Genomic DNA, 15,673 nt, shown 5'->3' with positions numbered 1-15,673 from the left:
CCGCTGCTCCCCTCAGCAGTGTACTTCGGTCCTTCTGCCTGCTCTGCTCCCCGCTCTGGCTCTGGTGAATTCTCTCACCCTCCCGCGCTTCTGGCTGTACCCAGTGCTTGTATAAATAAATAAATAAATAAATAAATAATAAATCTTTAAAAAAAAAAAAAATAAATAAAAGGGTAGAGGGTGGGAGAAAGGGTACAGAGGGGTATAAAGAATAGTGGTAAGTATTAAGCTTTGGTTTTTTGTTGTTATTGTTAATTTTGTCCTTTAGAATAAAAAAGGAGACTTTAAGGGAAATGTATACTTTGACAGGGATTAAAAGAGAATATTGCATTCATGAAACAAGAACAGACTACCATGGGAAAGAGTGAATTTTATTTCCTAGATATTTGAAATAAAACTTGATTGTTTAGATGGGGCTTGTTAAAGAGGGTGGATAGCATGATGGATACAACTATAGGGAACTAGCGGGCAAAAGAAAAGAACGAAAGGATTTTTCTAGACTATAAAATGACAAAGGGACAAAAAGGATGACAGAAAAAAAAAAGCTGAACAAACAGAAATTTCTAGACTAGATCCTAATCTTTTGGCTATCCCTCTGTGAGAAGGCCAGGCTTTCTGTGTCTCAACTCTCTTGTGTCCACCCTAAGGTTTACTGTTAAAGAAGATGGCTGGGTAGCAAGGCCAGGGGAGGAAGCAGCAGCTCATGGATGGTGGGCCAAGTTGCTGGGGAGAAGAAATAAAATTATTTAGATATATAGCTGCTAAATAACTATGTACGTAGCAGTAGTACACTGCTGAGGGGAGCAGTGGGCACGGCAGGAGAGGTCTGCGCGCCATGTGGGACCCTTGCTGGTGGCCGGGGATCGAACTGGCGCTGCAGAGGCTGTGGGCAGCTTCGCAGCCCAGCGCTCAACCACTGCACCACCAGGGAAGACCCTGTTTATTGTCATTTCTAACCTTTCCAATGCCTATTAAAGTTCATTTGACTTTTTAGAGTGTCCATAGCCTTGTCTAATTGCAGGGCATCTGGGAAAATCATCAACTCCACTTTGTAAGCAGCTTTAAGAAAATGCATTGCTAGCAGAGGAAAAGACAGTGGACAGGACAGAGGCTATTCCAGTACCTCCACCCTTCCTTCTCCTGGGACTGCCCGTCATAGAGTTTGAAGTAAATGGTTTTGGGTAGAGACCAAGGAGACTAAGCCAGGCTACCCTATATGGTTGGACAGGTGACACACAGCACAGTTCTAGGCCGCCACTAACAGCATTTCTGGTCACAGAGCTTACAGCTACCTTCCCCCACTGCTCTGCTCAGTCGTTCTGGCAGAAGCATTTTCTTTGAATTTCAACTCCTCGACAGTTCCAGATTTCAGTTGTGTTTGTGCTTTGGAGACATGCAGCACCAGAGAAGTCCCTTGTTTCTCTGGGCTTTAGTTTGTTCATCTAGAAATTGAGAGATGCTTTTCAGCTCTTACCATGATTCCAAAAGTCACTTTCTCTAGGCCTGTGAGAGCCCAGGTATTTGCATGAATGAAACAATTTGTATGAACTCTTTCTGACAGAATAAAGAGAAGCCAGCTCCTCTGGCTACATCAATAGTCAAACACAAGGCTGAATTCTCTCTGGCCCTCTGTTTTATACATTTCAGGTAAGGTGATACTTTGGAGCTATTGCCCAGTTTATTCAAATGAAGATCCCGTATTGCTCAGAAAGTAACTATGGAATAAGCCCCCATTATAAGTCATCTTTCTATAGCATGCAAAAAGCATCCAGGCTCAGCTCTTTGTGATCATATTAATATCCATAATTCAATATGAATTCTTTCTGTCTCTCACCATAATTGATAAACTACAAATCAGGGTTGACTTATCTCAGAAACAGCAGTTTAAGTCACCTAAGTTTATTTTACTACATTTGCAGGACCATTGCTTCACGGATCTGATCTTCCACTGGTCACAGACCAATGCTTTCCCAAATTTCCACATGCTGCAATAAATGGTAAGCCCTGATGAAAGCAAATCAGGTCCTTATTATATTGATAGATATCTTGTGTGTGTGTGTGTGTGCATGTGTGTGTAATATAATTCAACTCCCTAAGTGACACTTGCTCATTATTGAACTACCAAGATTTTCTAGGAGGAAACTATGCAAGGAGCACTTTTTCTCTGACTTTCTTTAATATGTACTTTTTTCTTAAAAAAAAAAATCTCTTGCTTGATGCTACCCACAAAGATTTTCATTTGGAACTCTAGAATTGTAGAGTTAGCTGTCACCTTAGAGATCACCCTTCTGACACTAGCACCACAATTCCACACACGAGGAGAAAGAGATGCAAAGTCACACAGCAAGTCTGTGGCAGGTAACACTCATGTCTTCTTGACTATGTTACCCAAGAACCCTAACTCCTCATCCCATTATTAAACATAACCCTAGTTTCCCCATGCTTCACTTATATGAAGTTGGACCAGATTCTTAGTAATAAACCAAATTGTGCTAGTTCATGTCCACACCATCTAAGCCAGGATCTCCTTAGTTTTCTTCAGTGTGTCTGCCTAGTATTTCTGGAAGTCTCCACACATATGTACTCATGGACAGTTTGCTGTGTCCATTAGGCCTCTCTTTATTGAACACCTGCTGGTGTAAGTGTCTCGTGCCAGAACACTGGAAAGCAGTGGATCTCTCGAGATACTAAAGTTGCCCTGGCTCTTCCCTCTACACTGCTCAGAAAGGGTCTCATTCACTTATTGTTATATGAAGGCTTTCGGGGAAGCTGCTTTCTCAGAGATAGATTTTCTCTGTAAAGAATTCACATGAGTCTTAAGTGAGTGGTCATGTGTAGATATGTTGTCCATGCAACAACAGTGACAATACTCTTTAATGACAATGACTTACAACAGGGGCAGGCCTCCACATGAGACTCCTGCTCCCCTAGAGAGTTCTTTCCCAGAAGGTTCCTCTGTTCTTCACACAAATAAATGTCTTCCAGACCTATCCGAGTGACTTAAGATTTATGGCCATAGTAGAACTCCAGCTGAGGCAAGGTGGATCTCTGTTGTACCAGTAATTTTCTTCTTCAAAGTATGTAGTGATCCAAAAACAGTGATTCAAAAGAACACGTGTACATCTATGTTTATTGCAGCACCACTTACAATAGGTAAAACCTGGAAACAATCCAAATGCCCAAAAATAGATGACTGGATTAAGAAGATGTGGTACATGTACATAATGGAATATATTATTCAGCAATCAAAAAAGATAAACTCATGCCATTCACAGCAATGTGGATGGAGCTAGAAGGAATTATGCTCAGTGAAATAAGCGAGAAGGAAAAAGAAAAATATCAGATGGTTTCACTTATAACAGAAATATAGGGGAACCAAATAAGACATCAGTGTAAAAAAATAATAACAACAGTACAAACACAACAAAGCAAAAACAGACAATTATAAACCAGAGACATCCTGCAGGGGAGGAGGAGGGAGAGGGATCAGAGGGAGGGAGGAGCACAGGGCACTGTGGTGCTGTTGCATGGGTGTCTTGGGGAAGGAAATTCTATGAGGACTCAATCTGAGGGGATGGGAGGAAGCAAATATTGTCTAAAAAAAATTAAAAAATGATAAATGTTAAAATAAAACAACAACAACAAAGCATGTAGTGACCATTGGGTATTAAAGGACACAGCTGGTTTGAGGAGGCGTATGTGATTTGATCTCGATAATGAATATAATCTAAAATAAAATTCTTATTCTCTCTCCCTTGAGTTTCCCCTATTTGCTCTGTTGTGGTCAGGAATAGAGCCATGCTTAGAATCTGAAGCTTTTTCAATTTTTGGCACTATCTTTAATAAAACCGTCATTGATTACACCTCAATTTAAAAAAAAAAGAATACAAAATGCCAATGCAAAATCAGTACACAAAAGAGTATTGGTTTAGAATGAGAAAAGAAATAACAACTAGTTTTAAAGTTTAAAAGCTGACCAATAACAAGCACTATAAAACCTGGAGAAGTAGAATATTTTTATTGCTTAACTGCCTGGTATACTTCTCTAATGCCATTTTACTACATTTCTTTTGTTGTTGTTGCATACTTATTAATTTCTTCTTTATGTAATCATTACTTTGTAGTTTCTTTTATAGTAATAAATAGATAACTCAGTCTTCCTGAATTGGTTGATGGAAAATTATTTCTTATTATTGATAGAAAATTTTCTTCATACCATGTTATTGGTCATGCCATATAAACCTAGGATAGGAAGAATTTCTTTTATTTTATAAATTTATTTATTTTTAATTATTTAATATATTTTTACATCATTTTTCATTTTTGTATAATATGCATTTTCATCTTGGTTATAGTCCCCATAAAATTTCCACCACCTGTTCACCCGTGAACTATCACCATGGTCTCATGTGTTCTTCTCACTCCTGTTTTGATCCTGCTGCCTTCTCCCCCACTGCAGTGTGTCTCTGATTAGAAGAATTTCTATCAAACTTCTGTCATATATGAACCATAAGATTTAGGGTCAGTTCAAATTTATGAAATAACTCATCTTTAATAGTTTTTGGATTGGTGACACTCATTAATTGGGACCATGGGAAAGTTCTGTTTTAAATCTCCTATTTCTCAAGGAACTCTTCTACACTGTTGGTGGGAGTGCAAACTGGTCCAACCACTATGGAGAGCTGTGTGGAGATTTCTGGACCTACTAAACATAGAGCTTCCATATGATCCAGCAATTCCACTCCTAGGTATTTACCCAAAGGACACAGAAACATCAATTCCAAAGAACACCTGCACCCCTATGTTTATAGCAGCACTATTTACAATAGCTAAGCTTTGGAAACAACCCAAATGCCCACAAATAGATGACTGGATCAAGAAGATGTGGTACATATATATCATGGAATATTACTCAGCATTCAAGAAAGATAAACACATGCAATTTGCAGCAACATGGATGGCGCTGGAAGGGATCATGCTCAGCGAAATAAGCCAAAAAGAAAAAGAAAAATACCGGATGGTCTCACTCATAGCAGGAATCTAGAAAACTTAAATAAGGGACCAGGAAAATGAATAACTATAAGAAAGTGAAAATCAAAATCAACAAAAAACTATGAACCAGAGACACTTTTTGGGGGGTAGGGGGCGGGAGGGGAGGGATTGGGGTCAGAATGGGGGGTTTGCAATTGTATGGGGGAATATAAAAATAAAATTTATTGTTTAAAAAAAAATAAAAATGATCAAAAGCAAAATAAATAAATAAATAAATAAATCTCATATTTCTCCTACCACAGTTTCTCTGAAAAGTGAATAGGAGAAAATGCCTTTCTCCTCTGTGCCACCTCCCCACCACTCTGCCAAGGTCAGCCACTGCAACACTGCAGAGATAGAACTAGAGCCTAGAATGTATGTGATTATGGTGCCTGTGATGAAGATAAACTGAAATCAGGGTCCCAAACTGACTTTTCCTCTGGTGTTGAGAAGTGGATACATTTATGTTGGATCAACTCACTAAGCAAAGGCTGGGAGTGAATTAAAGTTCTTCCCGTATCACACTCACGGTGTCTTTCTGCTTGAATTGAGTTGTTTTCAAATCCTGCACACACCTCTGGGTTTCCTGAGGTCCCTTCAGGACTACCTAAAGCAAGGGTGGGGAAGGTGATGGAGTGCTCAGGAAAGATTGAGTGGCTCAGTGGCCCCGCTGAGCTGGGTCCCACCACCCCATCAATCAGATCAACTGTTTTATGTATTGAGGCTTTGAGAGATGTCCATCAAATAAAAAGCATTTTGCTTAAAAGAAAAGTTTTTTAAACTTTTAACCATTTTAACCAGGAACAATCATTATGCACCTAATATATGTACTCCTTACCATTTAGAAATATTAACAATTTATTTGCTAATGATTACTTGTCAAAAAGCCTGCATAAATGTGATCAAATGCTTTTTCCTGTTCTGTGTTTTAGTACCATATGTTCATGTAAGGTGTATGTCATTTTGTTTCAGGATTGATTATTTTGCTTTACTTTTCTTTCAGTTTTCTCTTCAAAATGCAATTGTTGAAATAAAAAAAAAACATTTGGTTCCAGTTATTTAACACAGACACTCTGGGAACACCAACAATTCCTGGTACAGCAGGGACTTATCCACTGCTTGACATTTGATAAGTTTTTTTTTTTTAACTTTCTTTTTTAGTTCTCACAGTTATTCCTGTATTCACTTGAGGTTTGCCCTAGTATTTTTCTCTGGATTTCTTTATCAAGTTCTACATTTTGCCAACTCTTCCATTTAAATGTTTGCTTTTGTAAGATAATTTTCCAATGAGAAATGATTAGCATTTTGCAGATATTGTTTGTTAATTTTGTGCTGTATCTTAGTCTGTTTTTATAAAGGTCATAGGATATGTATTACCTTTCCTCTTTCTTCTTCCTTATCTTTAAGAACTACTCAGGAATTACATGGTTTAAGCAATTAGTAAGTCAATTTATACTTGAACAACTTGGACTTTCTGATTCCTAGTTTTCTTTCCTTTTTTTTTTCCCTCTTTCTTGGTCTGCTTAGAGTTGATTTAGGTTCCTTTACTTCTACATATTCTCCCTGGGAAATCCCATCCCCAGCTGTTGCTCAAGCATCTCATGTGTAAGAATGACAACTATTCATCTCTGAGGCACATCTATTTTCCTGAGTTCAAGGCCCATATTTTTAAAGGCTAATGAGAATCACCGGGCAGTCATCCAGTGCCTCAAGCACAAAGTGTTCAATATTAAACCACTTCTTGCAATAACAGATTAGTTTCCCACTACATAATGTGATAAATCATTGTATTTTCTCCATAAAGTTATTTTCTTTTGAGTGAACTATAATATGGAGTCCACTGAAATTCCCCTTTCAGGGTCAGCCAAATTCAAAATGGTAAGAGCAAGCTAAAAATAAAATTGCTATTATTAGAAGTAATCTGCTATAGTTTAATTGAAGTAGTCAAACCAAGTAATTGCTTATTGTAATAAAGGTTTGCCAATCTTCAGGGAGTCTAGCAATCAGTCTTCTGATAGGGATCCAGGCACATACCCAAGCTGCATCATGAACCATATTTATAAGACTATAACATTTGGAACAGAGTTTTTCCTGCTAGAAATTGCATTTTTGAAAAAAATTGAAAATCTGTAGAAACAGGTCTTTTTTTGATTGGAATTTAGAACAAAACATTTCTTCCCAGGAGACATACTTTTATGTGTCTAGAAGTTTAGATCATGTTCATCCTTTGTAGCCATTCATTCACTCTCCAGGCACAGTTCTAGATGTTGGGAGACTTAGAGAACAGGCAAACCATGCAGCTGACCTTCAGGAAGCCATTAAACAAGTAAACATGAAATAACATTACTTCAAAGAGTGGTAAGTAAGGTGGGGAAATGGAGCCGAATGCAGGAGTGTGACAGGTGTTGTTTAACAGGGGTGAGAGGACTCTTTGAAAAAAACAACCTTTGGACTGAAGTTTGAGTAAGGTGAGAGTAAGTGAGGTGAGGGGTGAGGGATTAGCAAGTGTAAAGATACAGAGATGGGAACAAGTTTGCTCGGTTAAGCAGGTCTTCTTAACTAGAGATCCATGGACAGAAACAGGGGTCCCTGAACTTGAATGGAAAAAAATTACTTTATTTTTAGTAACCTTTTTTTTTTTTTAAAGATTTATTTATTTATTTATACAAGCACTGGGTACAGTCAGAAGCGCGGGAGGGTGAGAGAATTCACCACAGTCAGAGTGGAGAGCAGAGCAGGCAGACTGATGAAACACGCAGGCGGCAGGAGAGGTCTGCGCGCCATGTGGGACCCTCACCCGGTGGCCAGGGATCGAACTGGTGCTGCAGAGGCTGCGGGCAGCTTCGCAACCCAGCACTCAACTACTGCGCCACCGGGGAGGCCCTTAGTAACTTTTAATTGCAATTTAGCATTTCCTCCACTAATGAATATAGACAAATTGCAGTAGTATTAGCAACATATACAACTCTGTCACCAACAGAAATCACAGACACTTTCCTATCACATTATAGTTGTAGGTATTTGCAATGTCATTTGTGCTCATCACATCTTCAAAATGATGATAATTATTAGAGCTGTTCTAGATCCTTGTATTTAACATGTTAATGGAGAAACACATAAACTGCTGTATTATAAATTTGATTTTCAAAATTCTGATAACTCTATTTCCATGTAAATATCTTTTGTAATCTAGTGTATTTTAGTTTATGCTTTTATAGATTTTCTTGTGAGAAGAGGTCCATAGATCTTACCAGACTGCAGAAGTGCAGAAAATGTTTAAAAGTCTCATGTTAGAGGAAAGCAAGCAGGCAAGTGCAACTGGAGTGAAGTAGTTGAACTTGACTGAGTAGGTGGGGGCCAGGTCATCAGAGTTGGACAGGCCATAATAGAAAGTTGAGGTTTTATGTTAAGGTGATGGGAAGTCTTTGAGAGCTTTTGAGTTGGGAGGCACAATGATCTGATTATGTATTAGATCACCTTGCTGAATGGGGAAAAGATTGCTAAGGTTAAGAGTGTCCTGGAGACCACAAAAAAAGGTCAACTATTTGGAAAATTTAGTGAACATGGTGGTGAAAGAGGTCATGGTTATGAATGTATTTTGTAGGTGGAACTGGTAGGATTTGAAGGCAGAATATGGGAATGTGACGAGAAAAACGAAAGACTTCTAGGTTATAACAAGGAGGTGAATTGTGGTGCCAACTTATCAAGAAGACTGGGGATGAGTAGGTTTTGGGGCAGGGAACAAGTATGTACCCTTTGAACATGTTAAATTTGAAATGGAAATTTGAACATCCACATAGAGTTACTGAGTAGAGAGGTGGGTATGAATGTGGATTTTAGAAAGGAGATAAGACTGAAGAACTAAATTTGGGGTTCCTGACTACACAGTATATATGCGAAGTCAGAGGACAGGATGAGATCTCCTAGGGAGAGAATGTGTCTGTTGCTCTTGAGGGCCAACATTTAAATGTCTGAAAGCAATGGGTGGAGTTGACAAAGGTGACTGAAAAGCAGCAGCTAGTGAGACAGAAAGTAAGTGCAGATGTTTAAGGAAACATTGAGAAGGAAATATTTGAAATACGAAATATACCTTACCACAGATGCTACAGAATGCTTTAAAAGCCGACTTTTGTAACACATGTGATAATAGAGCAACAGACTATGCAACAGCTTCAGGAACGCTGCTTGAAACTATGCTTTAGCCAGGCACAAGGCTCTATTTTTAAGGATTTGATGTTTGTGTGTATAGACCAACATTGGTCTTTAAGCATTTTATGTCCTTGAACAAGTCCTTCCTTCCTTCTCTCCCTCCCTCCTTCCCTCTTTTCTTCCTTCCTTTTTAATTAATTAATTAAATAAATTTTTTGCATAGAAAACTGGGGTACAGGCCAAAAGTATGAGAGGATTCACCAGAGACAGAGTGGGGGGGGAGCAGAACAGGTGCATTGACTGAAATACACTCCTAAGGGGAGTAGTGGGTGAGATAGGAAAGGTCTGCTGCGCCATGTGGTTAGCTTCCTGGCCAGGGATTGATCTCAGGCCATAGCAGTGATGGCACTGAGACTTAACCCCTAGGCCACCATGGATGGCCCCCCTTTTTATCCTTGTGTATTTTTTCACAATATAGGATTTATCCCCTCAGGTGTGGTCACCATATTTTTCCCACCACCAAAGTGTCCACAGTTCTCTGCTGCACTCCACTGCACCATTCCCTTCTCCCCTTCCCTCCCCTCCCCTCCTGAGTATCTCAGATCTATGGTAAGCTTTCAAGGGTCATTCTTACAGTTTGTGTTTGTCTGATCCTTTGTTTGGTTTCTCTGGATTCCACATATAAGTGAAACCACCAGTATTTCTTGTTCTCCTTCTGGCTTACTTCATATGGAATAACCCCTTCAATTCCTCCCATGTTGCTGCAAATGGCATGAGTTTATCTTTTTTTGATCATTGAGTAGTATTCCATTGTGTATATATACCACAATTTATTGATCCATTCATTTATTCTGGGGCATTTAGGTTGTTTCCATATCGTGGCTATTATAAATATTGCTGCTATAAACACAGGAGTGCAGGCTTCCTTTTAAATTCGTGTTTTTGTGCTCTTTGGGTAGATTCCTAGGAGTGGAATTGCTAGGTCATATGGTAGTTCCATTTTTAGTCTTTTGAGGAATTTCCACACTTCTTTTCATAGAGATTGGACAAGTCTACATTCCCACCAACAGTAGAAGAGGGTTCCTTTTTCACCACACCCTCACCAGCATTTGTTGTCTGTGGGTTTTTTTTGATATGGGCTATTCTCACATGATATCTCATTGTGGTTTTAATTTGCATTTCCCTCATGATAAGAGAGATGAACATTTTTTCTTTGCTTTGCTTTTTAATTAATTAATTAATTTCCTCACATCATTGTTAATTTTTTGGACAGTATTTGATTTCTCTCCTCAGATGTAATCCTGTAGTTCTCCCACCACCAAAGCACCATGATCCATCTCCCAATGAGCATTTTTTCATATGTCTGTTGAACATGTGAGTGTCTTCTTTAGAGAAATGCCTAGTTAGCTCTTCTACCCAATTTTTGATTGGGTTGTTGTTTTCTTTTTTTAAAAGAAGATTTATTTATTTCTGCACACAAAAGCTGGGGCACAGGTCAGAAATGCGGGGGATGACAGGATTCACCAGAGACAGAGTAGAGAAAAGAACAGGCAGATGACCAAAGTACACTGCTGAGGAGAGCAGCGGGCAAATCAGGAAGGTCTGCTGCACCATGTGGGTTGCTCCCTGGCTGGCCGGGGATCGAACTGGTGCTGCAGAGGCTGCATATTGCTTCATAGTGTGGTTCTTGACCCCTTGCACCACCAGGGAGGCCCTGTTTTCTTTTTCTTGAGTTGATTTGTAGATATTCTATCAATCCCTTATCAGATTCATGGTGTGCAAATATTTTTTCCTACTCAGTAGGTGTCTCTTTCTTTTGGTCACTGTCTCTTTTGCTGAACAGAAGCTTTTTAGTTTGATATAGTTCCAGTTTATTTTCTCCTTTGTTTTTCTTGCTTATACAGATGAGTCTGCAAAGATGTTTTTGAGGCTTATGTCATGGAGTGTTATGACTATGTTTTCGATGGTTTCAGTTTTACATCCAAGTGTTTTTTATCCATTTTTAGTTGATTTCATGTATGATGTGAGATAATGGTCTTGTTTCATTCTTTTGCACCATTTATTGAGGAGGCTTTCCTTGTTCCAGTGTGTATACTTATCATCTGCTCCTTTGTCATTCTTTTTCTTTCCTTTCTTTCCTTTTTTTTTTTGTCTATGAATTGAGATCCATATTGCTGACCTATTTCATAGGAAGATTGTTAAAAATATCACATATCCACAAGAGAAAATCAACCACAATTTGCTTTACAATATGAAAGTATTAAACATTGGTGTGGGACTTTACCCAATTCTATGTTTACTGTGGTTATTATTTGGATCCTGAGATCACCAGCCTGAGTGTTTGTTTTATGACTCTACTAGGTCCTGTACTAGACAGAAATGTGGGGAAAAAAGTAGTCTTTAGCTACTGTTAACCGGAATAAAAGTTTCACTGATAGTTGGACAAAGAGTTTATTAGATAATCAAAGTGAGGATTTGAACCCAGAAGCAGTCTGACAAATTTTACTATGTGAAAACTATTCTAACAATCAAAACTGTGAGTTTAGATTATATAGATAGTTATAGCCAGTCATTGTCAAAACTGTAATTATACTAGGGGGGGCATGTGGAGGGAAAGCTTCTGACCTAAAGCTCTGTTGATGCTATCTATGTGCAGAGAAAAACAAATGTTGGAGTTTTATCATTTCCCTAATTTCTAAAGAAAGCACTGTGGAGATGCAAAGACAGGGATGTGTTGTTTATCCAACTTCTTGGTCATTAGTGGGGGGTTGAAAGGCTGGTTTTTCCCACAGGCAGAATATTTTTGCATAGCTGCATCACTTCTAGTCTCTGCAGATGGTTTTGCTCTCCTTCCTGCTAGGCCAGGGAGGAGGGTGTTCCCAGAACATTTTACAATATGTTCATACTACTCCCTGTCACTTTTGGCATTTCTAGCCTTCCTTTGTTAGGCTTCAATGGATCTCCGATGTTTGACTTCTCCAAAGATCTCAGTGCTGTTGACCTTTCCCAAACCGATTCCCTAGAAGCGTGATAGGCTTTCCCCCATCCCCTCAATGCTGTGCTTTAGGGATGCAGGATATACTCTCTCAGTCCCTATGGAATTCCCTTGGGAATCCAGTCTTTTTTGGTGGAAGTGAGAGCTCCAATTTCATTTCCCACTCTTTATATTGCATGTAAGTAAGTGTGGTTCTCTGCTTTTAGCTAATACCAGATCTCCATCTCTTCCATTTGTGTCAAGCTTTACAAGTCACAAGATGTAGATATGCAAAGATCTTTGGACTAGGAGTTCTGATTCTATGCCTATAGAAGCCTTGACTAGGTCACTTAAATGTAATTTCACATTCCCCTTTTGAAAACCACATGATTTAGAGGAGCTCTAAAATCTTCACTCAGCAATACCACAAACATGAGGAACCAGACATTGGTAACATGTTAATTGCTATTAACCAGTCTAATGTTTAAACAGGGCAAGCTGGCGAGGGTGTGGGGATGATGTAGTCGATGATTCCCCACCTCGTACTCAAGAATGCAGGATACACAAAGAAACTAAAAAATTAAAGATTTGGTACAGGGAATAGGGAAAAAAAGGGAGAACTGAGAGAGAGGAAAAGGAAAAGAAAATTTATTGGCTAGCATGTGGCCAGATACTGTCTGTCCTACCCCAGGATAGCAACTGCTGAGCAGAAACCAGGGTACAATCGAAAGTCAGCTAAAAACAGAGTGGGCACTCTTGTATTACGTGTTTTAAGGTCAACACAGTGACTCAGCTCCACCTCTAGTTCCCAGCAGTCTCTGTTCAAGGAGTCAGGGGTTGGATCCAAAAAGACCTACCCTGGCTAATGTGAATGTCACGCACTGACTTGGAGATTGCTCCTCATTGTCCCTCTAGCAATATGCTTCTTCTGGGTCACATATTTGAATTTTACCTTGGGTGCCCTGAGGAATTTTGTCTTTCCTTATCCAAGAGAATTTATTTCAATATTGATGGCATATAAATATTGGGGCAGTCTCATGGGAAATGTGTTTTTTGTGTTCCTTCACCCAATTTCCAAAATGAAAGTGGAGGTTTCCCCATACCAGCAAGCAATTCTTTCACTATCTATTTGGAAATACTGTTAGATTCCATAAGTTAAGAGTTCAGTCTCCCAAGACTGTCCACCACTTAGAGGACAACCACAGTCCCAGGCAAGCCCATGTTTCTGCCCAAATGGATATAAATCAGAGGTACCCAAGACCCCATCCTCAGACTTCAGATGCCCTTTGGCAACCCAGATTACTACCAGTGCTTCTCACCAACTGGTTATAAACCAGATATTCCCAGGGCACTCTGCTCAGGTTCTATTACTTTTTCTAGAACAGCACACAGAGCTCAGAAAACCCATTTACTCACTAGATCACCATTTATTACAAAGGTTACTAAAGGATATGAATTGCAGCCTGATGGAAAAGATGCATAGGGCAAGATATGGAGAAAAGGTAAGGAGCTTCTATGCCCTCTTAAGGAGAACCATTCTCCCCTAAATCTCTTCATGTTAACCAAATTGGAAGCTCTTCAAAATTTCCTTTTAGGCTTTTATGGAAGCTTCATTATATAGATGTGACTGATTAACATATTGGTCATTGGCAATTGAACTCAGCCTCAGGCCCTTTCACCTCCCTAGAGATCAGGGACTTCATACTGGTTTCCCTGGCAACCAGTTTCCCACCTGAGGTGTTTTCCAAAAGTTATTTCGTTAACATAACAAAAGGGCCTCCCTGGTGGCACAAGGGGTTAAGACAGCCTACAAGGCTGTCCACAGCTGCTGCAGCAAAAAATTAGATCTCCCACCGGCCAGGGAGCAACCCACATGGCGCAGCAGACCTCTCCTGGCTCTCCCCCTGCTCCCCTCAGCAGTGTACTTTGGTCAAACTGCCTGCTCTGCTCCCCACTCTGTCTCTGGTGGATCCTCTCACCCTCCACACCGCTGGCCTGTACTCCAGTTCTTGTATGCATAAATAAGTAAGTCTTTAAAAAAAATAACGAGACACCTTTAACACTCTTAACAATTAGGAAATTCCAACCTTTTGGGGGAATTGTCAGTCAGCAAGTGGTCATTCATATTTCTATGAATCACCATATCACAGGAATATAGTACTTTAGATACTCACCTCCTCAACTTATGCCCATGAGCATTCCATGACTCTAAAGACTGATTGTTTAAAGAGAAGGGACTTAGAGATAGGTGAGTGTGCACAGGATGTGTTCCTGTGGCTGGGAGAGGAGCATTTGCCAGGGTGTTGGTGTGGGTGCCATCTTCCTCACTGTCACTTCCATGTCATTTACATCTCAGACACCTTGGATTACAACTTCCAGCACACCATGAATTGGACTTCCTGAATGGGACGGCTGGGAATAGAAAGGAGGAAGGTGGATATGTAGATTGGTGTGGAATAAATAGGAAGGAGAGACTGCTCCTGGGACTTTTGCTTTTTGGAAGGTGGGCAGCGTGATGGCAGCAGTCATCTTGACCTGGTAGATTATGGTATATTGTGAATTTTGGGTCTCTCTTTCTGTCCCGGCTCTCTAGGATCTGCCTAGATCCCTTTCTTGTGGTTCCTCATTGGGCGGTGCCATGGATTCCTGGTGAGCTTTCATGCCTCAACCATCCCAATCTGTGCTCAGTCTGTATGGCTGGGTATTTACCCATGAAGAGATGGGTGATTTTGGAGTTTGAGTCTTTGGAGTTATATTAAAGTCTCTTCTTTCTCTGTCTCTGTCCGTCTCTTTGTATACACATACACACATATATACCCTATACACCCTTTGAACTTCACACAAGTGAAAGATCTTTGAGTATAATAAGAGTTGGATTACTTTCCCTTTGTGCATATAGGTTTACTGGACCTTTAGAAATGTAAAATGAGGTTTTTTTCCCCTTACAGTTTGGGGTCCTTGGTTACCCCTAGGTTTCACGCAGTTTCATGTGGAGAACAATCTAGCAAAAATCGTTAGGTTTAATGCCTACAGAATATGTTTAATTCCAGAGGAGGTCAACTGATGGAAAAATGAAAGACTCCCTCCTTCTCCTCTACTACCCTAGGAATAACCAGACAGAGGTACTCTCCCATGGACAAAAGTGGAGAGTCAAGATAATAGGAACGTCATTACAGACATCATAACTACATGCTACCCCTCAGAAGGCAAAAAGGATCTTTACGTTTCTGTGACATCCAGAGAGATATCTTAGCTTTTCAGCTTATTGTGTGCAAACATAATAAAAGTAATAAAAGTAAGCATTTGCAAATGCCACCATTATCTTCTCCCTGCATCTCCAAAAGTCCTCCAGGCTTCACTTGGGCACTAGTTGATTCCTGTGACCTTTTAGAGAATTTTGGTATCATTCCCAAATGTTCAAAATGCCTAGAGAAAAGCATTATTGAGGAAACTGAAGGGGAAAATTACCATTCCACAGGCCTTGAAAATGAATAGCAAGTGTCTCCTTGGGAATAAAAA

At 39.7% G+C, this 15,673-nt stretch overlaps 1 long non-coding RNA gene across 1 annotated transcript in view; it reads left to right on the top strand.

Moving 5' to 3' along the window:
* LOC129146898 (uncharacterized) overlaps positions 1 to 15,673 on the top strand; it is a 184,196-nt gene that overhangs the window by 141,731 nt on the left and 26,792 nt on the right. Inside the window, exon 4 of the long non-coding RNA XR_008554258.1 lies at positions 1,920 to 1,997. This is a non-coding gene — a long non-coding RNA (uncharacterized LOC129146898). The remainder of the gene's footprint in view (positions 1 to 1,919; positions 1,998 to 15,673) is intronic.

This window comes from Talpa occidentalis, unplaced genomic scaffold (assembly GCF_014898055.3).
Source record: "Talpa occidentalis isolate TD23 unplaced genomic scaffold, MPIMG_talOcc4v2.1 talOcc4.5, whole genome shotgun sequence".
Classification (NCBI taxonomy): domain Eukaryota; kingdom Metazoa; phylum Chordata; class Mammalia; order Eulipotyphla; family Talpidae; genus Talpa; species Talpa occidentalis.
This window is presented reverse-complemented; position numbering and strand designations above follow the sequence as displayed.